The sequence below is a fragment of the Trachurus trachurus genome (genome assembly GCF_905171665.1).
Source record: "Trachurus trachurus genome assembly, chromosome: 6".
Classification (NCBI taxonomy): domain Eukaryota; kingdom Metazoa; phylum Chordata; class Actinopteri; order Carangiformes; family Carangidae; genus Trachurus; species Trachurus trachurus.
In genome coordinates this window covers 28,408,619-28,420,789 of record NC_139897.1, presented here as the reverse complement: position 1 = coordinate 28,420,789, position 12,171 = coordinate 28,408,619, and the positions used below count along the sequence as shown (strand labels likewise).

The following is a 12,171-nucleotide window of genomic DNA, read 5'->3' as shown; positions in this document are numbered from 1 at the left end:
AAGTGTTTCAATGCATTTAGCACAACCACACAATGCAAAAGCAGCTTTTGACTAATTAAACCTGTTGAACAGTCTTTAATGGACACCACATTAATGTCAGTGATAAACTGAAAAAGACATTGGCTCATGTTGACATTTTATACCTATTACCTTTGTACAAACTGTACAAATCAGTGGTTTTTCACTTAAACAACAAAAAGGTCTGTCTTTCATTAAAACACAGCAATGAAACTGCTCATAATAAGAAGCAGGACATCCTGATGATGTGACGTAGATTGTGGTTTTATGTATTCGGTCGTTGACATTGAATGATGAAAGTTGGCTCTGATCTGAAGTTTTTTTTTCTGCAGGTATAAACCTGAATTGCAGATCTGAAACATTTAATAAGGGTATCATAATCACATGGCTTTTTTAAAATAAGTGAAGTGAATCCAACTCAACCTGAGAAACCGCGTCAGTATAAACCAGTATAAACCTGCTATCTAACAGATGTCAGTGAACAAACAATTGAGGAGAAATTTGCTCATTAGAAGCAGATTGATTAAGTAAAGTAGTGGGAAAACAATCCCAGTAACTAATATTCCAATTTAATAACCCCATAAAGTGATTTAAAGCCATTGTTGGTAAAGCTGGGAGAAAATGTAATTTTCCTCTCTGAAATGTCTCTATTTTAAACCTTTTTTTATTAGGTTAATTAAAACTCTTTCAGTGCCTCTTTCCCTGATTGGATTATGGTTTATAATCTATCTATCTATCTATCTATCTATCTATCTATCTATCTATCTATCTATCTATCTATCTATCTATCTATCTATCTATCTGAGAAACCTTTCATAGATGGGGTATGATTGCAAATGTACAGTAAATATCCTACTATACATATATTCCTCTTTAAAATGTCTCTATTTTAAACATTTTTAACTATATGAGGTTGATATAAACTATTTCAGTGCCTCTTTCATTCCCTGACTAGATTATGATTCATAATCTAACGTTATCTATTCTTTCTGAGAAACCATTGACAACGGTTGCTAGGCTGATCTCGTTGTGAGCTGAGTCGTTTATTTACATGTTTTAAATAGATTTAATATGCAAATGTACAGTAATATATAAATAAATATATGAGGTTAATATTTAAACTCTTTCAGCGCATCATTCATTCCCTCTATCTATCTATCTATCTATCTATCTATCTATCTATCTATCTATCTATCTATCTATCTATCTGAGAAACCTTTCTTTGTGTTTTAAATAGATGGGGGAAATGATTGCAAATGTACAGTAAATATCCTACTATACATATATATTCCTCTTTAAAATGTCTCTATTTTAAACAATTTTAATAATATAAACTCTTTCAGTGCCTCTTTCATCCCATGACTAGATTATGATTCATAATCTATTATTTATTCTGAGAAACCATTGACAACGGTTGCTAGGCTAATCTCGTTGTGAGCTGAGTCGTTTATTTACATGTTTTAAATATATTTAATATGCAAATGTACAGTAATATATAAATAAATATATGAGGTTAATATACTTTTTAGTGCCTCATTCATTACCTCTATCTATCTATCTATCTATCTATCTATCTATCTATCTATCTATCTATCTATCTGAGAAACCGTTGGCAATGGCAACGGTTGTTAAGGCTAATTTCGTTGTGAGCTACCACTAACGGTCGTTTATTTTCGTGTTTTAAATAGATTTTTTTTTTAATGCAAATGTACAGTAATACATCGATCTTGTCTGTACCTTTTGTTTGGACCTATCATACTGTGACCCAGGCAGCCAGGTGAACAGTTTTTCTTTTTCTTTTTTAAAGTCCGTGACAGCGACATCCCGAGGCGGACGGCGGACGGGACAGAGCTGTAATAACTAACTGTTAGCCGCCGGTGGCTAACTAACTGGCTAACTGGTGGTGAACGGCAGACACGTCTACACTCCACAGACACAGAGGGGAGAGAGAGAGACTGGCTGACGGTGACGGTCTGTCCGCTGCTGCTGCTGCCGCTGCCGCTGCCGTTGGATTGGATACGAGACACATGTTGAACGGCTGCTACTACTGCTGCTGCCGGGAAGAAATGCTATCAGCCACGAGAGCGGCTTCTTTTACCGGTTTTCACACACTCACGAACTGAGGTAAGCTTTTAACCAACCACCGCCTCCATTGAGCCGCTTCCTCCGCTGGTTTTTTAATGTAAAGTTTTAATGTTTTTGCAGACGTTAGCGCGTTAGCCCTCAGCTAGCAGGATGAGCGGCTAACACTTTAGCTCAAGTTTAAATGGAAATCCTCCTCCACGCTCTGAAGTAGTAGGGGTATACTGTTAAATGCACATTATTAATGCAGCAGTGGGGATTTCACCAGCTGCCACGTTAAATGCACCTCAAGTCAAGATATCGGAGGCTTTATTGTTTCTTTTTGGTGTTATTATTAAATTAATATGTCTTTATTTGCTGCTGCAGACTTTACAATCATCCAGTCTTGAATGGAAATCCTCCATGCTCTGAATAGTAGCGGTAATGTTAAATGTTAAATGCACATTATTATTATTGTTGCATCAGTTTACACGTTAAATGCTGTCCTCCACCTTAAGTCAATATATCATAGAGTTTATTATTATTATTATTATTGTTATTATCATTATTATTAAATGCAATATAGCCTATCTTATCTGCTGCTGCAGCTGCTGCAGACTATACAATCATCCAGTCTCTTTGCCAAGTTTAGATAGAGATTGAAAAGAAAGAAAGGAAAGGAAACCCTTCAGTGTGTGTGTGTGTGTGTGTGTGTGTGTGTGTGTGTGTGTGTGTGTTGCATTGTAAGCAAACAAACGGGAGCCCCTAATAACTTTGATCCTCAAGTGTGTACCACAGCTCGTTAGCCTTGTGAAGCCTCCTCCTCCTCCTCCTCCTCTCTTCTGCTGGGCAGTCAGCGTCTGCTCAGCGGTCTGCTTGGCAGTATGTGTCCCCCCCCAACCCCCCACCATGTCGCTGCTCTCACAGCAACATGCAGCAAGCAGCAGCAGCAGCCGGTGATGAGTCTCCTGTGACTGTATGCTGAGCAGGAGATGGAAGAATGTGCTCTTTCAGCAAGCCAAGCCAGCTGGCTGGGTCTGGAGAAGGCAGGAGAGCCTTTAGGGCAACACACACACACATACACACACGCACACACAGGCGTGATGAGGAGCCTTAATAATAGTGTGCATGGTTTGAGTGTGTGTGTGTTGGACCTGAGTCATAACTAAAGTCCCAAGTGGGATGGGAATAATTTTCGAGCCGATATTAGGGAGCAAAATCGTAATCGGTTCATGTTCCTCATGAAGTGATCCCTCAAATATAGGAACTAAATGCACGACATGTAACGGTTGCATACGGTGGCCCAGAGGGCTCAACACACTGTAACTTGAGAAAACATGCAGAGACACAAACAACCTACAAATCAATGCATACAGTTTACAGTGTGTGTGTGTGTGTGTGTGTGTGTGTGTGTGTGTGTGTGTGTGTGGTCATTATGACCTGAGTCATAATTAAAGTCCCAAGTGGGATGGGAATCATTTTAAGGGGTCGATATTAGGGAGCAAATTCATAATCGGTAACTTAAAGAGGAAATATGCAGGATTTTTTAACTTAATTAAACAGCTCCAGAGTCCTAGTGCTGGTTAAATCAATGATTTGTAACTTGTTACAGGGAGAATGGAGGCTCTCTGCCTTCCACCTAGCGTCTCTTGGCTGAAAACCAACCTTGTAAGATCAGAGCCTCCGACCCGGTGGCACCGTGCCACAGAAACGCACCCCATAACCTGTAATCTCTTGTTTATGATGGATAAGACTACACAAATATACATATAATAACATTGTATATGATGTATAATGTTATCGTTAAAACCAAATGCACATGGCCGGGTCAGGGTGGAGGGTTAGCAAAACAGAGGGAAAGCGACCAGACTTGTAAAGTTCCCCTTTAAGAAAACATGCAAAGCTACAAGTTCATGTATTTCACAACATCTGCACCACATGTGTGTTGTCAAATTGATAAATCTGCTCTCTGACTTTTGTTTGCTTGCATGTGTTTTGAGCTCTCAGGGCCACCGTAGTTTAACTTTAAACAACTATTGTTATTCAAATTGGCCTGAATTTGATCAGTAAGGATAACTACAAAAAGAGCAGAAACAGTACAGTACATGTACAGTAAAGTTCCCACGAGTCCTCGTCAGTCCTGTACGGTTGCGTGCAGCGAATATGAAGAAGTGAGAGACAGAGACGACCACAGACTAAATATCTGGGGAGGGCTACTAGTCATAACCAACAGCTAGAGGTTGGTGTGTCAGGGGTTTAGTGGCGTCTCTCTCTCTGCTGCTGCTGATTCTCACCTTGTCACTTCTTGCACAGCGTGGTGTTAATGTACGGCGTGTACTCAGCTCCACTTGGCTGTGTGACAAACCCCCGTCGTCCTACACAGGTCTGGATACGTATAGCTGCTATCAGAAACTGTTAAACCTCGATTAACCCAGTGTTGCCCACTTTTTTTTTCACTTTATGTTAAATTAAAGGAAAAAAACTTGATATTTTTGCAGTCGGACGCAGGATTAAGTGCAGAGAATCAAGCAGGATGTCAAAAGTAAGATATAGGCTATTTGAGGTATTTGAATTTCTCTTGAGGTCATTAGCCCGTGCGTTGACATGTAAATCTCTCACACCGTCTGAGACAACAGCACATTTTCATAGTCAAATGAACGTTTTCGCTGCTGCACATGTGTTTGATTTGACACAAGATGGGAGAAAAATGCGTCGTTGATTGATAATGTTATGTCAGTCAGGGTGGGGGATAAGTGATGTTTATAGTCTTGTTTGTGCACAGTTTGAGCAGTACCTCCTCCTCCATCCTCCTCCTCCTCCTCCTCCTCCTCCTCCCTCCGCTCTGATCATATTTGCCTAATAACCTGCAGCCAGTCGCTCAGCGCTGCCTTATTACAGGTAACTCCAGCGCCTGATGTCGTCGGAGAGAGTCAAAACTGAACTGAAAAAAGGCCACAGCTGCTCTTCTAAAAGTTACAGCCAGCCTGTATGTATAAAAGTGAGAGTAACACTTTCACTTCCTCTTCCACATTAACATCACTAATCTGACCCGTGTGCCGTCTCACTTCCTCTTTCCTCCTCCTTTTACAATGACAAATCCTTCAACTGTGGGATTCCACCTTAAAACCGTCAGGGGATTGTCACATCAGCCTCTCTTTGTCTCTCTCTGTCTCTCTCTGTGTCTCTGGTGGTTTCTTGTATTTCCCAGAATGACGTTTGGCATCCTCTCCCCAGGGAGTTCACTCACTCACTCTCTCCCCCCCGAGGTGTTGAAAGCAAAAGCAGTAGTTTTAATAACAGTAGTGAGACGGATTCCCCTCGGGGAGGAAGTAAAAACAAGACTTGTGTCCCTTTTTACTGGCAGCCGTCATGTTGTGCGTTGTGTAGCGTCTTTGTGTCGATAAAATAACAAGACTACTGTTTTCTGCCGTTCTCCCTCGATTAATATCATCCTCTGCGGTCGCTGGATATGTAAAACATTTTTGTTCAGAAGTGAAACCGCTGGCTCCACTGAGAGGCAACACAGCTTAACAATTTTTTCAGCAGTGTAACCACAATAAAAATAATTAAATAAGGTTTATTAATAATCATGTGTCTATGTTTAGCCGACCACAGCGCAGGGAAGTGTAGTTTTTGGATAAAAAATGAATATAAAACCATGTAAATGATGAGTTTTATTGCGTATATCACTTGTTTTAGCAGCTTATAAGGCACAGATTTGGTGGATAAACAGTTTAAACCGGTGATACGGTCTCAGACTGAGGCTCTGACCTGGGATTAACCTGTTTGTTGTTGGTCTGAATGGGTCAGTGTGCATCATCTCAGCTGTGTGTGTGTGTGTCTGAGGCTGAGCTGAAGTGTGATATGAAACAGGAAGGACACATTAAGCCAGTTGTTCTAAGAAAAATAATATACATATTTCTGCACTGACACAGTGACAAGACTTTTTTAGTTTATTCTTGTTTTAAATTTCCTGTTTAACATGACATTGATCAGATAATAAGCTAATCAGTTCTACAGCACCGGGTCTGTGAGTTTCCACATAAATGACATAGTAAGAGTGAGAGGGTGGCAGCCATGCCCCCTTCACCCCCCCCCCCCACCCCAAACCCCCACTCATGCAGCAGTGCACTATATATTATGTGGCTGGTACCTCTGTTGGTGTTAGGGGATTTTTGCTGTTTATGTGGAAGTGAGTGGTTTTTAGTTGTGGCTCCTTGAATTTCCACCAAAATCTGACGTTGGTTCAAAGTGATTCTCCTTCAGTTTGATGTCCCTCAGGTCTCCTCCAGTAATCATGACCCAGATACTCATATTAGATTTATCAGAAGCTGGAAAACAAATGAAATGTAACCGCACAAACCTCAAAACAGTCTTATATGAAGGTGTTCCTTCATTAAAGCTCCAGTATAAAGGTAGATTTCCATGCGTAGTTTGATTATAAAGCAGCTCTAGGTTCTATATTAATACTGTGAAAGTATCAAAGTTCTCCCTCTGAAAGTTTCTGAGCACTTTAACATCAGAAAATTAACATTATATTTAAAAAACCCAGAGAGATATTCCCAGTGAGATGCTGTTGGACTGTGATATCACTTTGTAAACATCTGAAGCCAGCACAGTCACTGCTACTGCACTTCTTTAATCAACACATCAAAGTATTTTTTTATTTTTTTGAATAATTTCTTGTGTCTGGGCCTTTTAAGGATTCGTACCTGCGCTGTACTGTGTGTACTTGAATATAAATATGACATTTGAAATGGTTTGCTCAGGCACAGGAGGGTTTGATCAGATCCCCTAAACCAGTAACACCCCAGGATTTTGGTTTCCCTGAGTGTTTTTTTTTTTTTCTTTTTTTATCCTGAAATCTGCTCTATTTTTAATAGATTGCTTAGAAAACAGTCAGCCAATCAGAAGAGAGAGCCTCAGAGCCTACTCTCCTCTGATTGGCTGACACCGACCTGTTGTTACCAGAGCTCCAGAGAGAAGCTGAGAGAGGAGATGGAAAACTACACTGAGGTGGTTTTATGGTTCTTAAAACAACAAATATATCTCTACAGCAAATAAAACATAAGGGACGATGCTGTGCTCACTCTGTATCTTTAGTATGAGTCATATAAAGGATATTATTAATAGGTTTTTGATCATCAATCACAAAGGAAACATCATTTCCTCATCCGTCATTTCTTGACGTGTTGTTGTTAACACCTTGTATCCTGTGACTAATTATGACACGGTGTGAAAGAAACCAGTCAGACAGAGTGACACCTGCTTTTATTGTGAAGGCCTCACGCTGTGGCTCCAGAAACTGCACCGTCATCCACTTCCGTCAGCCCACTCATTCGCCAATCTACATATTAATCTGGATATTGGCCTCAGCCATACGTCTACATCCCGTAGTGCTTACCATGCAGAGTTTGTGTCTCGGGGTTCATCCATCTCACGCACGCAATTTGCATCTCCTCCTCCAGCCGCCTGAAGATCATGTAGAATTTGCTAATTGGAGGTTGAACTGGGCCGAGTTCAAAGACGCCAGACCCCCCCCCCCCCCCTCCCAACCCATCCTCATATTCATAATTGTGTAGATTGCTATGCTCAGCAATAAGACATCTGCGACTCAGCGGCTGAAAATGATCGGTCCTGGCCTTCTCCTTTTTTGCCACCACCAGACTCAAAAGGTCAGAGCACAAACGGGGGATTTACAGACCGTTTCAGTAGTAACGTATCAGCTGCTCGTGGCTGTTTGTGCAGCGTCGCAGCTGAAGAAAACGGCACATGATGTGGTTTTCTGTGGAGAACGTCGGGATGCTGATAACTCGATAACTCATATCTGGGTTCAGACGCATTCTGTAGGCCGGGCATTTTTCCCGGGCTTCGCATTCCCCGGAGAATTAATTTATGCATCAGGAATAGAAATGAAATCTCCTTTTTGAAGATTGGATTTCTTCTTTTTTTCTCCTACAGACTTTTTTCCCCCCAACATTGTACAGAGAACAAGGTCACTCCACAGCTCTAGCAAGAACGAGGGATGGTGCTTTGAGAAAATACACAAAGAAGGCTGGAAAAAATATATAATATGGCGGTACGTGTCACAGTGCAGTAAGGCAGTAAACTTAACGTTTTCCCCCCACGTCACACCGCCCTCAGTGTTACGGTCCAGTCCAGAGTCAAGACGCAGAACTAACTAAAGTTTAGGCTGTGACGCACACAGACTGTACACACACACACACACACACACACACACACACTCACTCACCTCAAAGCCAGATCAGACTGGTCAGGAGCCTTTATTTAGAAACCTGTGCAGCTCTTCGGTAACATGATCTCAGACAGCAGTGTTTGCCCTACCTTTGGCGCGGGGGCAGGCTGCCTCTATGGAGAAAACAATTTTCTCTCTGGAGCGCTCTTCCCACTGAGATCCTCCACGAATCCACAAGGCCAGATCCGGATCGCCCTTTAGACTTTTCTGCACTTATAGTGGTGAATTCAGAGCAAACACTCACTCACTCACTCTCTCACACACGCAAAGCAAAGCAAAGCTGTCACACAGCCGCCGGGCGGCTCTCTTAATATCTGACCCACTGTGCCAGGGCCGCTGCCAAGTGAGGGAAAGGTCACGGCTGCTGTGAAGGCACCAGATGTCAGAGACGCTCTGATGCTGAGGTGCAGGGACCAGGTGAGGTCACCGTGTCCGCAGGGCCTCAGCTTCCCCAGCACGGAAAGGGAAAACTGTTTAGACTGGAAAAATAAGGGAAAAAGGAAAATATTCTCCTGTATAGCCTGTATTTTCTATCAGTTAGACTGTTGTTTACACTTTCAAGGGAAACTATACAAGCCCGGTAGCTTTCCATCTGTTTTGCTAACCCTCCTCCCGGCCATGTGCTTTTGTTTTCAACAAAGCCGGCGAGAAATCAATCCATGGAGTGCCGGATAACATTATATATCATATTTGCGGTGTATATTTATGTAGTCTTATCTATCATAAACAAGAGATTACGGGTTACGGAACGAGTTTGTGTTGCAGTGCCGCCAAAACGAGACACCGGGTCGGAGGCTCTGATCTTACAAGGTTGGTTTTCAGCCAAGAGACGCTAGGTGGAAGGCAGAGAGCCTCCATTCTCCCTGGAACTAGTTACAAGTCATTGATTTAACCACCATCACTATTACTTCGAAGCTGTTTAAAGGTCCAGTGTATAAAATGGGGCATAAACCATGACATCTAGCGTTCAGATTCTAGTTGGAAGCGCTCACTTGCTTGCTCGCGCTCCCGTCGGCAAAGTGACGGTGGCCTCCAAGGACAAAAAAGTAAGAGTATTTCAGGAGCATGGAGCGCAGAGGTGAAGATCTAAACCATTTTACTATATGACCTACTCCTTCTTTCCTTCCGCCTTCTTTGTGGGTTTATTTATGAACGCGAAACTCTTGATACTCGCTCTATGGCCGGCTGGATTTTCCGTATGAACATGGTGCCGCAAGATGACGACACTCTAAAGCAAGACCCTTGCTATATGTATATGTAAAAGAATAATTATAAAGCTACGAAAGCCAAACAAATTTTATTTTATAGCGATTATACACTTATACAACTATATTCATGGGTAGTATATTCAGATTTTGTCAATAAACCTTGTTGATTATTACACACTGGACCTTTAATCAAGGTAAAAGTGTAGCGTAGTTAAGGTAAAAATCCTGCATAGTTCCTCTTTAAATCCAGTATCGGATCAACGATACAACGCACACGGCCGCGCTACTTTTGAAAAACCTTTTTCAATGAACAGGCTTTTAGTTTTTGTTTGTGTGGCACCGTTGCAGTCGTTTGGACTAGTTTATCAGCGGTTTGACATCACACACATACACAGTTCACACAGCAGTAGAGGAACAAGTGTTGAAAGGTGAGAAAGACAGGTTATTATGGGCTGTGGTTTAGACTATGGTTTCTGACTGAGAAGTGGGTGAGTGGGGGTTTGGTCCACTCAAGTTCACACAAGGGTTCAAATGTTTCGGTTTGATGTTTGAGACTGGTTGTGTCTCAGCCATCACCCAGCTGGTGTACAAGTTCTTTGTAACCCTTCTCATAACCTACAAATACATTTGAGGCACAGAAATTCATGTTTATCAGCCTATATTAATATGCATAGTCAGGACTGTCGCTCAGAAATTAATTTTCTGACACAGAAATGCCTTGTATCCAACATGGCCACCGCTCACTAGGTTTATATTATTTGGGAACAATGAGGAGGAGATAAGAAGAAGCTCAGAGGTCTGGAGCTTAAAGGAAGTTTAAAGCTTGGTCAGAGTTGATATAAAAACTCTTCATTGGTGGCTGCAGCTCAGTAAGAGGAAGGTTTTTGCACCAAAGATGTAATCTGTGATGTGTGTGTTATTTTTAGTTTCACAGGAACACACCATGCAACTGGTTTTGATTAAAACTGATTAATTAAAACTGAACCCTTTGCGAAATTTCAGACGTGTCGACAGCACAGGCAACAACAGATGTTTCACAACGTTTGTGTGCAGTAGCAGAAGAAGCTCCACTCTTTCTCTTTGCTGTTTACAGGACACAACCTCTGGGTTCAGCAGCTACTATAAATCTTTTAGAGCAGGCAAGACTTCCAGTCTGCATCCTCCACTCTGCATTCACGCCATTTATGAGTTACTGTGGAAGTTTTGGCAGATGAAGAGCTGAAGCCGGGCCGTTAGCGGCAGCTAATGAGGGGAAACGTTTTTGCAGCTAAATGATGAAAGCATAAACTTTTAACAACAGCTCACTGAGCTCAGGTACCCGGCTCTTAGCAGCTAAACGGGAAATAAAGCCTGTGTAATGGTTGGTCACGTTCCAAAGAGATTAGCTAATCACACAAGGCAAACAGCCACAGCCAGCAGTTGCAAACATGAAGCAGGTGGCTGATTCCCCAACACCATCTCTGTTCCTCAGCCCAGCTTCCTGCTTTGCATCCAGAGACAGTTTGATTAATGACATGGCCATTGGCGTCTATTTAAATTGACTTAAGATAGTTCAGATTTGACTGCCTGCACGTATTTGAATCTATGCAAACTTCATGATAAATCTAACAAGAATCAGTGTGATAGTTTGGCTGATGCTCTCGTCATCAGGTAGGTTATTTCTCATCACAAAGGGCTTTTAGTGTTGGACTGTTTTGTTGTTTTTGTGCTGGCGAGGACGTGACGAATAAAAAACACAAAACCATTCATACCAGCGGTGATGTGAATATGCAACAGACTATAGACCAAAGTTTCGCGTAGCATTGGGTGGTTCTTTGCCTCCACATCGTGCCTTAAACCTGTATTAACACACACCCACTCATTGATTATTATGAACGTTCTCAACACTGGTTTTGTTACTAACTCTACTACCTCCAACACAGCAGCTCACTGTCCTGACAGCAGAGTTGTTCACCAATGCTTCGCCTCACATTGTCTTTCATTTCGTTGTCTTTGTATTGTTTCTGTCCCTTGTCAAACAAGACAGGGTGGTGAAGAGACAAAGGCTGTTGACTTTGTTGTCATAGGGTTGTGACGTACAGTAGCCTACCTCCTCTCCACCCAACATGATTGATTGATTGAGCTTCACTCTGCATTTTCACTGCGTAACATTCGCTGGACGCTGATAAAACCCAGAGTTTGAAAAGAAAGATTGATGAAGATTGATCAATCATATTCTCTAAATGTAAAGGAAACCTGTTTGGTACAAGATTAAGATTTCCAACCAAAGTCAAAGCAAGAATCTGCCTATGTAATGACAATATGACTTTTTAATACATTACGAGCTGGTAGTTCTTCATGAAGGGCCTGTGACATCATACAACAACAGACACAACTGTCAGTTAGTGTCCAGGTTTTTCTTTTGTCTGGTTTAGAGAGTGGAACATGAAACATCTGGTTGTGCAAGTGGAACTGGTCTGTGGCAAAAGTGAAACACTGGTTTGTACTGAGCAGGTCTACAAAATGAAATCTGTAATATTGAAACTGTCTGCGCTCCGGTCTTAAACTGGCTGCACACGAGATGATTGTCTGATTTTAAAAACACAGGAGACATCAGACATGAGGACGGTTGCAGCTGACTGAACACAC

The 12,171-nt window shown here is 41.8% G+C and overlaps 1 protein-coding gene across 4 annotated transcripts in view; it reads left to right on the top strand.

Annotated features, from left to right (window-relative positions):
• The first annotated feature begins 1,928 nt into the window (after positions 1 to 1,928).
• LOC310987575 (suppressor of tumorigenicity 7 protein homolog) overlaps positions 1,929 to 12,171 on the top strand; it is a 72,317-nt gene continuing 62,074 nt past the window's right edge. For 2 of the 4 annotated variants that reach the window (XM_083973893.1, XM_083973892.1), the window contains exon 1: positions 1,935 to 2,142. The gene's annotated coding sequence lies outside the window, so the exon portion shown is untranslated. Of the gene's footprint in view, positions 2,143 to 8,697; positions 8,753 to 12,171 lie in introns of those variants that run through there. The other 2 variants (XM_083973894.1, XM_083973895.1) reach the window with 2 other exon arrangements.